Source organism: Neovison vison, chromosome 1 (genome assembly GCF_020171115.1).
Source record: "Neovison vison isolate M4711 chromosome 1, ASM_NN_V1, whole genome shotgun sequence".
NCBI classification, from domain to species: domain Eukaryota; kingdom Metazoa; phylum Chordata; class Mammalia; order Carnivora; family Mustelidae; genus Neogale; species Neogale vison.
The window spans coordinates 155,857,140-155,870,965 of NC_058091.1; positions in this window are offsets into that span (position 1 = coordinate 155,857,140).

Consider the following 13,826-nt stretch of genomic DNA (forward strand, 5'->3'; position numbering starts at 1 on the left):
AGGGAGAGGGAGAAGCAGACTCCCCGTTGAGCAGAGACCCTGACCTGGGCTCTTTCCCAGGACCCTGGTATCATGATCTGAACTAAAGGCAGATGCCCAACCCACTGAGTTACCCAGGAGCCTCTTGGGTTTTTGTTTGCTGGTTTGTTTGTTTGTTTTGTTTTTTTATTTGATGGTATCTGTCAAGAGGGGCACCTGGCTGGCTCAGTCAGCGGAGTGTGCAAATCCTGATCTTGGGGTTGTGAGTTTGAGATCCATGTTAAGTGAGTGTAGAGATTATTTAAATAAAAAGTAAGAAGTCTTGGAGTGCCTGGGTGGCTCAGTCAGCTAAGCATCTGCCTTTCGCTCAGGTCATGATCCCAGGGTCCTGGCATCAAGACCAGGTCAGGCTCCCAGCAGGGAGCCTGCTTCTCCCTCTCCTCTTCACTCTATCTCTCTCTCTCTCTCAAATAAATAATAAAATATTTAGAAAATTAAAAAATAATAAAAATAAATAAATAAATCTTAATAGTATCTATCAGGATTTTCCACAGAAATGGCACCAATATAGGATGTGTATATATACATATATAGAAAGGAACTTATTTTAAGGATATTGCACACCTGATTGTGAGGGCTGGCAAATCTGAAATCTACAGGATGTACTAGCTGTCTGAATGCTCAGGAAGACTTGCAGTTATAGTCCAAAGGCAATCTGCTCCCAGAATTCCTTCTTTCTTGGGAAAAGTCAGGCTTTTATTAAGGCTTTTGTCTTAATCTGGGCTACAATAACAAAAGTGCCAGAGACTGAGTGACAAAACAATGTTTCTTAAACATTGCTCACAGTTATGGAGGTTGGAAAGTCCAAGATGGAGGCTCCAGCAGATCTGGTGTCTGGTGAGAACCCACAGCCTAGTTCATAAGCGGACATCTTGCTGTGTCTTTAGAGTAGAAAGGGTGATGGAGCTCTCTGGATCTCCCTATAGGGTGCACTAATCCCATCATAGGCTCATAACCTAATCACTTCCCAAGGCTTCACTTCCTCATAGCATTAGGCTGAGGTTAGGTTAGTTTTATAATAATATATAAATTAGGGGCAGATACAGTCCATAGCGGCCTTCGTCTGATTGCCTGAGGCCCACCCACATTACAGAGAGCAATCTGCTTTTCTCAGTGCCTACTGATTTAGATGTTAACCTCACCCCAAGAACACCTTCCCAGAAACATCCAAAAATTTTTTCCACTCTTTTTTTTTTTAAATATTTTTATTTATTTATTTGACAGAGAGAGACAGCAAGAGAGAGAAAACAAGCAGAGGGAGTAGGAGAGGAAGGAGCAGGCTTCCCACAGAGCAGGGAGCCCAACATAGGGCTCAATCCCAGGAACCTGTGATCACAACCCAAGCCAAAGGCAGATGCCTAATTACTAAGCCACACAGGCACCCCACCCCCCCCAAAAAAATTTTTTTTTTAAAGATTTTATTTATTCATTTGACAGAGAGAGAGATCACAAGTAGGCAGGGAGGCAGGCAGAGAGAGAGAGAGGAAGCAGGCCCTCTGTGGAGCAGAGAGCCCGATGCGGGGCTCTATCCCAGAACCCGGGGATCATGACCCAAGCCAAAGGCAGGGGTTTTAACACACTGAGCCACCCAGGTGCCCCTCCAAAAAATTTTTGACCAGATATTGTCCCCCATAACCCTGCCATGTTGACACATAATCAATCATCATGATGAGGGAGCAGGAGGCTGGCTGAGAACGGAGCAGGGGCTGGCGCCTTGCACCCTCTCTCCACCCACTCCCCTTGGTAATATGTGTGACATTTCACAGGGCACCCCTGACTGCCCTAAGGAAGAGCAAATGGTTATCTTGCAGAGATCACAGTCCTGCAAGGCAGGAGTCTCTCTTGGTTTACAAATGTCCTTGAGATTTACAACAAAGAAGTTACCTTATCAATAGCCCAATTTCCAAAGACACATAACTCAGTTCCTCAAGCCCTAACGTCACCCTCCCCTCCATAAAAAACCGAAGGAGATGGAGGTAGAAGGAAAAGTAAATAAAGTTAAATTTCTTTTAAAACCTAAATCTCATTGCTTGATAGCAGGACTGTCACATTCCACCAGGAGACTCCCAATTGTCTTTATGTTAATGCCTCATTGGAGGGAAAGTGGCCTTGGCTTGATAGTAACCAGCCCTTCAATATCCTGACAGTCTTCTTTTACCCCAATAGCCCTTCTGAACACCCCTTTGTCCTCACCTACCCAACTTCTGTGTATATAACCAGACACTCCTCACAGGCTCGGGGCAGCCTCATCTCTGCCTGCCCACGGGTCCTGTCCCCGTGCTCTAATAAACCACCTTTTTGCACCAGAGACGTCTTAAGAATTCTTTCTTTAGCCATCGGCTCCGAACCTCACCCCACTGAACCTCACCTAGGTTCGAGAAGTTCATCAATCACACTTAGATTCCCCCTTCTTTTTATCTTTGTAAGATTTTATTTATGTAAGGGCCTACTTAGCCAGAGCCAGCCATTTTGTTGTTTATGCAGTAAACTTAGATAGAACCTGCCCCTTCCCCCCAAGAGAAAAGCGCTTAGAAACAGAACTGGTGAAATATGACTGACCAACCCCTGATGATGGAGCCCACGTACAAGGACGTGTCCGGCCAGGTGGAAACGTCCAATCAAGGGAAAGCGCATGTATTACCCGCCAAGGAGTGTGAGCCCCGCCTAACAGTCACCAGACAAAGGTGCCGATTCCAGCCAAGGTCATAGGCTGAATTAAATGACTATCATGGGGTGAATTGTAATTCAATTGGCCACCTGTGTGTGGCCAGGCTCAACCAGATGGCCTTTACTCTATAAAAGTTAGTCTATGAGACTGGGAGGGGTCGCATCTTTGCAAGAGATGGCCCTCGCTGGTCAGTTTGATTCTCGATGCTTAGCGGGAAATAAAGCCCTGCTTAACTTTCGCTTTGTATCCGTCTCGTCCTTTTGTCTACGGACCCTTTCATTTATTTATTTATTTGACAGACAGTGATCACAAGGAGGCAGAGAGGCAGGCAGAGAGAGAGAGGAGGAAACAGGCTCCCCACTGAGCAGAGAGAGCCTGACTTGGGCCTCAACCCCAGGACCCTGAGACCATGACCTGAACCAAATTCAGAGGCTTTAACCCACTGAGCCAACCAGGTGCCCCTAGATTCCCACTTCTTTGACCAATTCTGTGCTGCAAAGGCAAAATCCCCACTTTCTCAGGTAACTGGTGGCAAGAAGTCTAGAATGAGTTAAAAATGTAACCTTATGGCAAGGTTAACAGCTGGTCAGGCCTATAGTTGGCTTTTCCTCATGAAAGTAAATTTAGATCTGCTTAAGACAGAGCTCTGTTCCAAGCCTCTCAATTCATGCTGAAATTTTCCAAGTCCCTTGAGTGTCCTGGGCATATCATGATGAAGTCAGCCAGAATAAACCATAGCACAGCCAGAGGAAGTCATGGGTCAGGGTTATATAGAGCTCTGGACATCCCCATTCTGGTGCTTCTGGCCACTCACCAGTTCCACCTCTTGCTAGAGTCCTGCCATTCCCCTCCTTGCTGACTTTGCTCCCCATTTAGAGAAGGAAGAAGGGGGTGGGAGGAAGTGTATGTTATATATTATATATTATCTATGCACAATCTACAGGCACTTCTTAGGATGTGACTTTTCAAAGAATGACTGAACCTCAAAAGGGTAAATAATTGGGAGCCAGGAGAATAACCTTTAGAGATGAGATGAGCCATCACTGGGGTTCTGACATGCTGCATGGATGTAACTGACTCTGCCCTAGCTGACAGAGAGGCCTCCTTGGTTTCTCTCAGGATGGTTCTGTACAGACCCAGGATGTCCCTGGCTCCCTGATGTCACCCATGCCATGGTTTGGACAGTATTCAAGGCAGTTTATAGTGGACATGTGAACATGATGTCCCCTGGTGAGCACCTGACCTCTGGGCTCCAGAAGCTGGTGCCCTTGACCACTTACCATGCTCCATACTTGGGTGTCCACCTAGAACCTGCCCTCTTTTCTTTACTTTTTCTTTTTTTTTTTAAAGATTTTATTATTTATTTGACAGACAGAGATCACAAGTACGCAGAGGCAGAGAGAGAGAGAGGAGGAGGAAGCAGGCTCCCTGCTGAGCAGAGACCCCCCCCGATGTGGGGCTGGATCCCAGGACCCTGGGATCATGACCTGAGCCGAAGAGAGGCTTTAACCCACTGAGCCACCCAGGCGCCCCTCTGCCCTCTTTTCTTTTCTGTAACTTCCATAACCCACTGCCTTGAGCTGACAGATAGAAAACAGAGGCCCCATGAATGTTTTCTTCCTTTCTTTCCTGTCCCCCTTTTAACACCAGCTGCCCACCATCCTGACACCTCCTATTCTGCATCTCTCTGCTTAGGAGCTTATCCAAGCCCACCTACTAGAGAAGCAGGAAGGTGGGCTGAGAAGAATATTGTGGCCTGTTTTTCTCCATTCAGAGGCTGCTATGCTCCAAATCAGGACATCACTCCCAACTCTAGAAACTACCATTGTTTCTACTTTGAGTGGCAAGATTGAAACTTCATCCTTCCCACCCTCTTCTCCTACCTAACATCCCGAGATTAAATTGTCTTGACTATGAATGTGCCTTTCACAAGCTGAGCAAAACTCAACACAGGGAAGGGATGATGTGGGAAACAAAGGCAGAATAAAAATTTTCTAATTTCCTTACTACCTAGAGCCCACTGACAAGTCCTTGAAACAGGTAGAATGACATTCCTCTACGGACTCAACTGCTTAGATGCTTTTACTTTGCTTACTTACTGCTTACTTTGCTAAGGGCAAAAGGCAATCTTAGCCCAACCCCCCAAGATCCTGTAAGTCTACTTTAACATATAAAAATTCCTTTGGAAACTTCCTTTATCTCTGCCCCACAAGATACATGTTGGCAATCATTCCGCAAGCATACAACCCATTGATATACACCTCAAGGGTCTCATGACTAAGGTTTTATTAGACAGTAAAAAATGACATTTTCTCAACAACTCGCCTCCTTAAGGTCCTGGCAACCTTGCTTCCAAATTCCTTAGTTTTATGCTCTTCCCAGCTCCCTCCCAACTTGAAAGTATATAATGGGCCACTTCTCATGACCCCAGTGCAGCTCTTTCTGCTCACGGGTCTTGTCCCTGTGCTTTAATAAAACCACATTTTTGCACCAAAGACACCTCAAGAATTCTTTCTTGGCTGTTAGCTTCAAACCCTACTTCTTTCCTACATCAGGGGGACCCTTCATTTGCGAACTCTGGTTTTAAAATCCCTTTATACTATCCCCTTATCTTAGATGGAATTAGAGGGACAAGAGTCAAAACTGTGGCATGACAAGGAATTCTCCCTAAAGAATTCACTGTCTCCTAAGAGGGAAATTATTCTCACTGCTATTGATATTTGCATAAAGGTGCATCCTTGGCTTTGGTGGTCAGGATAGAGCTGATGTGGGAAACAAAGGAAGAATAAAAATTATTAAATTTCCTTATTATCTACAGCCCATTGACAAGTCCCTGAAACAGGCAGACATTCCTCTAGGAACTCAGCTGCCTCAAGGTTGATACTTTGCTAAAGGCAAAAGGCAATCTTAGCCTAAACCCCCCAACCCCCACCCCAGGATCCTGTAAGTCTCCTTTAAACATATATAAATCCCTTTAGAAACTTTCTTTATATCTAGCTCTCCAAGATACATGTTGACAATCCTCCCCCAAATATATGACCCACTCCTATATCTGAAGGGTCTCATGACTGAGGTTTTATTAGACAGTAATAAATGACCTTTCCTAACCCTTTCAGGATCCTGGAAACCTTGTTTCCAAAAGGACTTTCATATGTTAAAGAAGACTCCCAGGATCCTGGAGGTCTCACTATTGTCAAGGTAGGGTTTCACTTTGCTTCCTGTGAAACATTAAAAAGAAGGCAGTTAGTTGTGAGTTTCTGGAGGAATGCCATACTCTGCCTGTCTAAAGTACTGGGCAATGGGCTGCAAATTGTGAAGAAATTTAATTTCATCCTCATTTCTTTTGCCTTTGTTCTTCACATCACTTGCAGCAGATTCCTCCAGCTTCAGAGCACCTCTGTGGCTTGCTGGGGGGCATCTCTTCCTGAAGCTCAGTTTCCCTCATCCAGGGCTGGCATCTGCTCTGGGTCCATGGTCATCTGTACCATCCTGTTCTTTTTGTCCCAATTTCCTGTCTTCTTTCCATGTTTCAAAGCCGGGCTTCTGTGCCTGGTCTCAGCTGGTCTTTACTGAGCACTGCTAGGGAGAAAAAAAACTCTTTCTTTACCCTTTTCTATTCATTAATTAGGAACCTCCAAATTAAACTGGCAAAATATAGATAAGCAAGAGAAAAGACAGATTTTTATGCATGTGTAGACAGAAATTCAGAGAGAAATGTGATTCAAAAGTTGGTGGTTAGACTTTGGGACTTATATGCCATCTTAATAGTTGGTGGGAAAGGCCAGAGGGGAGAACAAATTACTTTTTAGAAGTCTTACTTCTATAATACTTCCATAAGACTTACTTATGGACACACAAATGACTTACAGGGCCCTTAGGAAAACAGATGGGAGGTACCACAGTTTGTAACAAAGTCTGTGTCCATATGTTGATTTCTAATCTGCTTTCTTGTGATAAAAGTCAATCTTTATTGACTTTTGGTGAAGCTCCCAGGAGGGGAGGGGATTTAGGATATCAGTTCATTTGCAAGGCACTGCTTTTAGGCAAATAAGGAATTCCAGGAACTCAAATGCCTTTAGCTCAAAATTGTACTTACCCCGCCGTGGCATATTTTGGGGTGGCATATCCTGATGTCCTTCAGTGCTTACTGTAAATTGCAACTGTGTGGGATTTCCATCATTCTGCTAATCGTGATGTCCCAGGATGTGGGCTGCAAAGTGCCTTACCCATGGTGTGCTTTACTTAGCCATGTTGAGCAAGGTGCTGGGTGGCCAAGAAGGCCTTGTGTGTTACCACTGCCTCCACCCCAGCCCAGGAAGTCTCCTTGGAGGGGGAATAAATGTCATAGATACAGTTTTCTCCCTCTAGGCTGGACAGTCTGAGAACATGGAACACATTTTTGTCACTATTTTTTGAGATCTTGAGCTAGGTTTTAAGAGGCAGAGGAAAGAAAATTGTTTTTCTGCATCTTCATGGATGATGTAGGAAACAAAGGCAGAATAAAAATTATTACATTTCTTTACTACCTAGAGCCCACTGACAAGTGCTTGAAACAGGCAGAGTGACATTCCTCTAGGGACTCAATCACCTCAATGTTAATACTTTGCTAAGGGCAAAAGGCAATCCCAGGTCAACCAACCCCCTTCCCCCAGCAGGATCCTGTGAATCTACTTTAATATATAAAAATTCCTTTGGAAACTTCCCTTATCTCTAAACCTCCACAAGATACATGTTGGCAATCATTTCCCAAGCATATGGCCTACCAATATACATCTAAAGGGTCTCATGACTAACGTTTCATAAGAAAATTATAAATGACATTTTCCCAACAATAACTAGCCCCCTCAAGGTCCTGAAAGTTTTACTTCCAAAATTCCTTAGAGGCTTCTGCTCTCCCTAACCCCCTCCCAACTTGAAAGTATATAATGGGCCACTCCTATTGAAAGACCCTAGAGGACCCGCACCCAAGGACGCACTCACAGACCCCTGGATGCAATAAGCAAGAGGATTTTATTCGGGCATGCTCGGGCTCCCAGGGACACTTGACCACGAAATCTGCGAGGGATGGGTCAGTGTCTGAGAGCCCTGATCTGTTTCGGGAGTGACTTAATATAGAGTCTTACAGTCCGTTACATCAGAGCCCGCGCTTTTCTAGCCAGTAATTTTAGAGCATTACAGCAAGGTCTGCATGCAGGTAGCCAATCCTTTAAGACAAATTATACATTTTGGCCAGTCACCGTTCAGATAGTGTACAATAGAGTGTACGTGCTGGGTTGCACTTCTCCGGACCTCGGTGTGGGAAAACGACCCTTATCTGTTGTTTTTCTCAAGGCCCTGATGCTGGCCAGCTGCAAGGCTTAGATAGCAGGACGCGGGCTGTTGTCCTTCATCCTAACCCTGGGCCTGGAGAGGGGGTGGAGGTTCTCCAAGCAGCCTTCCAAGTGGAGCATTATTTGATTACATAGCGGGGGTTTAAGCAATTTTCCATTTCTTTAGCAAAGCATTATTATACAGAAGCCAGAAACAGCTGGGTTAAACACAGATTTTTGCTTTTTACATTTTTCCCTTGTTATCCTGTTATGCTGCTTGCTGACTCCCTTATCTATGGTCAGCTGGCCACAGTTTCATAGTCAGCAAAAGCTAGTTATAAGAAGAATGTGTTAACACTTATAGGCTGTACTATAGTACTGACTTGGGGTCCTTCACTATGGCCCTAGTACAGCTCTTTCTGCCCATAGGTCCTGTCCCTGTGCTTTAATAAAACCACCTTTTGCACCAAAGACATCTCAAGAATTTTTTCTTGGCCATTGGCTTTGAACCTTAATGTCTTTACTATATCAATGGACACCTGGGAGGAAGTCTAAGACAAATGTTTGTTTGTTGGAAACCAGACAACCTGCTCCTCCCCCAGTTTGAGCTCATCCCCCTAAGCCTGGGGGAAGGTCATTCTGGAAAGACTAGTGTGTGTGTATGTGTTGCAGGGGGGTTGATCTAGCCAGCAAGTTTCCTCCAGGTATGTCAGGGTCCAGGTCACAGGGTGTAGCTGAAAACTGAGCTGCAGCCTTGGTGATCTTCAGGCTCTGGGAAGTAAGGGTTTATTTGATGTTGCTTTGAAATCGTGGTGAGGTTAGTGGAGTGGAGTCTGGAGTCAGTGACCAAGAATGAATACTTGAGACATCTGGTGCAAAATGGTGGTTTATAGATAGTATGGGGACAGTACCTGTGGGCACAAAGAGCTGCTGCCTTGGGATTATGAGGGGTGACTGATAATGTACTATGGGGTTGGGGAAGGTATGGAAAAAAAGGAGGTTTTGGAAAGAAACTTTCATGTATTAAGGAAGACACACAGGATACCAGAGGTTTTGCTATTTGTCAAGTGAAGGTTGTTTTTCCTTCTAGTAAGGCATTAACAGTAAGATAGTTGGGAGCTTCCTAGAGGAATGTGACATTCCTCTTATCACAGGCCCTTATCAATGGGCTGTAGGTTTAAAAGAAATTCAATTTTATTTGCATTTCCTTTTACCTCAGCTTCTCTCAATTTTATGGAGGAGAGGGTGTTGTTAGAGCTTCAGGAACTGAGTTATGGGTCTCTGAAGTTAGGCTATTGATAAGAAACCTTCTTCCTTAGTCACTAGGACATTTGTAAACTGAGGAAAACCCAAGTCTTACAGGATTGTGATCTCTACAAGTTAAATATTTGTTTTTGTTTTTCCTTTAGGGCACCCAGAGGGCCTGAGGAATGTCACATATATCCCATGGGGTGGAGGGGAGGTTGATTGCCTGGTGTCAGCTTCAGCTTTGTCCTCAACTTGCCTTGTGTTCCCTCATAATAGTCATGACAAATCCAGAGAAGGAAAAAATATAATTTCTAATCAGAAGATCCCAATGTGCGGGGGGGGTGGGAGGTTGGGGTACCAGGTGGTGGGTATTATAGAGGGCACGGCTTGCATGGAGCACTGGGTGTGGTGAAAAAATAATGAATACTGTTTTTCTGAAAATAAATAAATTGAAAAAAAAAAAAAAAGAAGATCCCAATGTGCTTTGAAATGAGGTGAGGGGAGACTATGGGAAGAGAGGACTGGTTTTACCTGGAAGACTTAGGAGCTGTCCTCATTGTGTCTCACTCAACTTTGCCACCTCAGCAGCTGGTCAGGTGGTGAGGAACTTCTAAAAGGCCAGAACCCCTTGACTTGGCTGCTGTATGCTGGTAGATGGACATAAACTCCTTAGTGCCAGCTACTCAGAGTGATGGCTCTTTTTGGAAATCCAGGGCACTGCTTTCAGGGCTACAGCAGAAGCTGGATGGTGGTGCCCATTTCTGGGTATCTTGTATTCCAGTGCATCTTTTTGTCTTGATAATCAGATCAAATGCCCAGGGTGAGCCATGGAAACACTGACCACAGGTATCTTGAAGGTATATAGTTCTCCTACCTCTAATCTCCTGCCCCTCCCCAGTCTCTGTCTTTTCATCTGTTTTCCCAAAGAACACATGAGTGTAGTGGAGAGACCTAAGAAGGAGACCTGACCAGATTCTGGCCTCACTACTTTCTGATGGCCGTAAGTGGTTTCCTGGGACTCATTTAACAGCTCTAAGCCTAAGAGGTTTGCTTAGTAACCGCTTCCTGGGCATGGTAGACAGAGGTGTATTATATATAAAACCCATAACCTGAGCTCTTCCCTAGGTCAGGATCATTGGACTTAGGAAGGGAAAGCTACCTGCATTGTGCAAGACTTTATCTAAACCACAGTATGCCACCCTCCCTTTGGTTGATGAACTAAGAAGCAGAAAAAGAAGTTCAGGAACTATCCTATGACCTGTAAGAAACTTGCAACTGCTCCATGTCAATTAGAAAAGCCTGGAAAATCTTTCTACAAGCCAACTTGAATCTGCATGATCATCCTGTATAACAGGCACAATTAGTCCCTCACTTCACAAGTGAGGCACAATGGTTAAGAAATGGGTTTAAGAGACACAGCTGACCCAAGAATCCAATTCAGGCAGCCTGTCTAGGTAGTCTGGGCATTTCTAACATGCTGAACCCACTGCTTCAATCTCAGGCATTAGATCACAAATTGCACAAATAACTTTTAAATTACTGCTGTGATAGGATCACAGATTAGGAATACAGAGAGAATATATCAGGGAAGTTTCCCTTACTCTGTGGGGTCAGGGAATGAATTTGGATTTAGGATGCCTCCATTTTGACCTCAAATTTTCCAGTTGGGCTTTTATTTCCCACTTGTCTCTTGGCTTAGGTGGAAGACCCTGAGGGCAAAACATCCTCCATAACTACCCCTTCAAGTAAATAAGGATTGCCCTGAGCCAGCAAGAACACACCCTTGACTGACAGCAAGACAATAATGGCTTGACCTTCACTGCCTTCCTGCGTGTACCCATTCACCTTAACCCCACGTTTTCCTTATATAAACATGTAAGTATTTTTGGCATTTGGGAAACTGTCTCTGAGACATTAGTTGGCTGTCTTCCTTACGGTGAAATCACTGAAATAAAATCCTTTCTTATTTTATCACCACTTGTCTCTCTGCATTTGGATTTTGTGAGAAGCGAGTGGGTGAACTTGGTCTGTTTGGGAATCCCAGAGCAGGTGATCTTGCACCCTGGTGCCCTGCCTATAGGAAGGCTTCTGTGAGAAGTAGTTTCATTTTTTTTTTTTTAAAGATTTCATTTATTTATTTGAGAGAGAGAATGTGCAAGGGGAGAAACAGACTCCTCTCTGAGCAAGGATCCTGACTCAGGGCTCAATCCCAGAACTCTGGGATCATGACCTGAGCTGAAGGCAGAAATTTAACTATCTGAGCCACCCAGGGGCCCTGAGAAGTAACTTTAGAAGTGAGATGTAGGGAAGAAGTAGCAGGCTGAGATGATACCAGGCAGCAGGAGATCAGCTAGATAGCTTATCAAAACATTGCAAATACCTACAAACCCAACAGGAGATTGAAGAGAAGAAGAACAACAATTTTAGAAACAGAAAATTGACCACTTTCTGAAAGGTAGAACAGGTGCAGAAGTGAATCCAAAGCGACTGGAAGATAGATCGCGGGGGGAGGGGCCAGCTCACGGCAAGCAGCAGAGCAACAAAGCACAAAATCAAGACTTTTTAAAAAAATATTTTAAATTTTTTTTTGGGGGGGGACAAGATGGCGGGGGAGTAAGAGGAAGCTCCTTTTTAGCCGGTACCCCAAAGTGAGCTGATTACCTACCAAAGAACTCCGATCACCCATGAAATCAGTCTGAGATCAGAATTATACACGTATGGATCTCTACAGGGGCAGAAGATGCCAGGGGGCAGGTAAAGCAGAGTGGGAACAGCGGACTGATATCAGAAGATAAACAAAAGGGGGAGGGAGCCACCAGAGGCGACTGGTTGGAAAGTAATACCCCAATACAAGCGAGAGTGCCCTGCATCTGGGGACCAGCATTAACTTGGAGACTGGTTGAAAGCACTCCAAAAGAGCAAAGGATCGCGGGGGGAAATTGTGGGAATCGGGGCGTCTAGGGACAGGGGCTTAAGTCCCAGGTCCCAGACAGCCTTTCCGGCGCTGAGGCAGAGAGAGTGCGGCGGAGAAACCAGCTCTTGGTCCCTAAGCCACCAGCGCGCCCGAGAATGCTTGGGTTTAAGCTCCTGTGAGGGGATGGGAGCCACGCAAGTCGGCAGAATGCGTGAGCCCTACCACAAAGCTTGAGATACGCGTGCATGTCCCTCATGCTCCCCTGAGTTACAAAGACCTGGCTGGCGCTCTTTGACCCACGCCATAGTTTCAAAGTTTCACTGAAAGTGAAGGGATAGAGAAGCATCTTTCATGCCAATGGGACTCAAAAGAAGGCTGGGGTAGCGATTCTCATATCAGATAAATTAGACTTCAAACTAAAGACTGTAGTCAGAGATACAGAAGGACTACATAATCCTTAAAGGGACTATCCACCAAGATGGTCTAACAATTGTAAATATCTATGCTCCCAATATGGGAGCAGCCAATTACTTAAGAAAACTGTTAATCAAGATAAAGAGTCCTATTGATATGAAAACACTAATCGTAGGAGATCTTAACATGCCTCTCTCAGAAATAGATCATCAAAGCAGAAAATCAATAAAGAAACGAGAGCATTGAATAACACATTGGACCAGATGGACCTCATAGATATATACAGAACATTCCACCCTAAAACAATAGAATACTCATTCTTCTCAAGTGCACATGGAACCTTCTCCAGAATAGACCACACACTGGGTCACAAATCAGGACACAACCAATACCAAAAGACTGAGATAATGCCCTGCATATTCTCAGATCACAATGCTTTGAAACTGGAGCTCAATCACAAGGAAAAGTTCAGAAGGACCTCAAACACCTAGAAGCTAAAGACCACCTTGCTTAAGAATGCTTGGATCAACCAGGAGATCAAACAAGAACTGAAACAAATCATGGAAACCAATGAGAATGAAGACTCTTCGGTCCAAAACCTATGGGATACAGCAAAGGTGGTCTTAAGGGGGAAATACATAGCTATCCAAGCCTCCCTAAAAAAATTGAAAAATCCAGAATACACCAGCTGTCTCTACACCTTAAAGAAATGGAGAATCAACAACAAATCAAACCAATCCCCACATAAGAAGTGAAACAATCAAGATTAGAGCAGAGATCAACGAGGTAGAAACCAGAGATACAGTAGAACGTATCAATGAAACTAGAAGCTGGTTTTTTGAAAGAATCAATAAGATCGATAAACCATTGGCCACGTTAATCCAAAAGAAAAGAGAGAAATCCCAAATTCATAAAATTATGAATGAAAAGGGAGAGATCACAACTAACACCAAGGAAGTAGAAACAATCATCAGAAGTTATTATAAACAGTTATATGCCAATAAGCTTAGCAACCTAGATGAAATGGATGCATTCCTGGAAAAATATAAACTACCAAAATTGAACCAGGAAGAAATCGACAACCTGAATAGACCGATATCTAATAAAAGATTGAAGCAGTGATCAAAAACTTTCCAAAAAACAAGAGCCCAGGACCTGACGGATTCCCTGGGGAATTCTACCAAATCTTCCAAGAAGAAATAACACCTATTCTCCTGAAGGTGGTTCAAAAAAT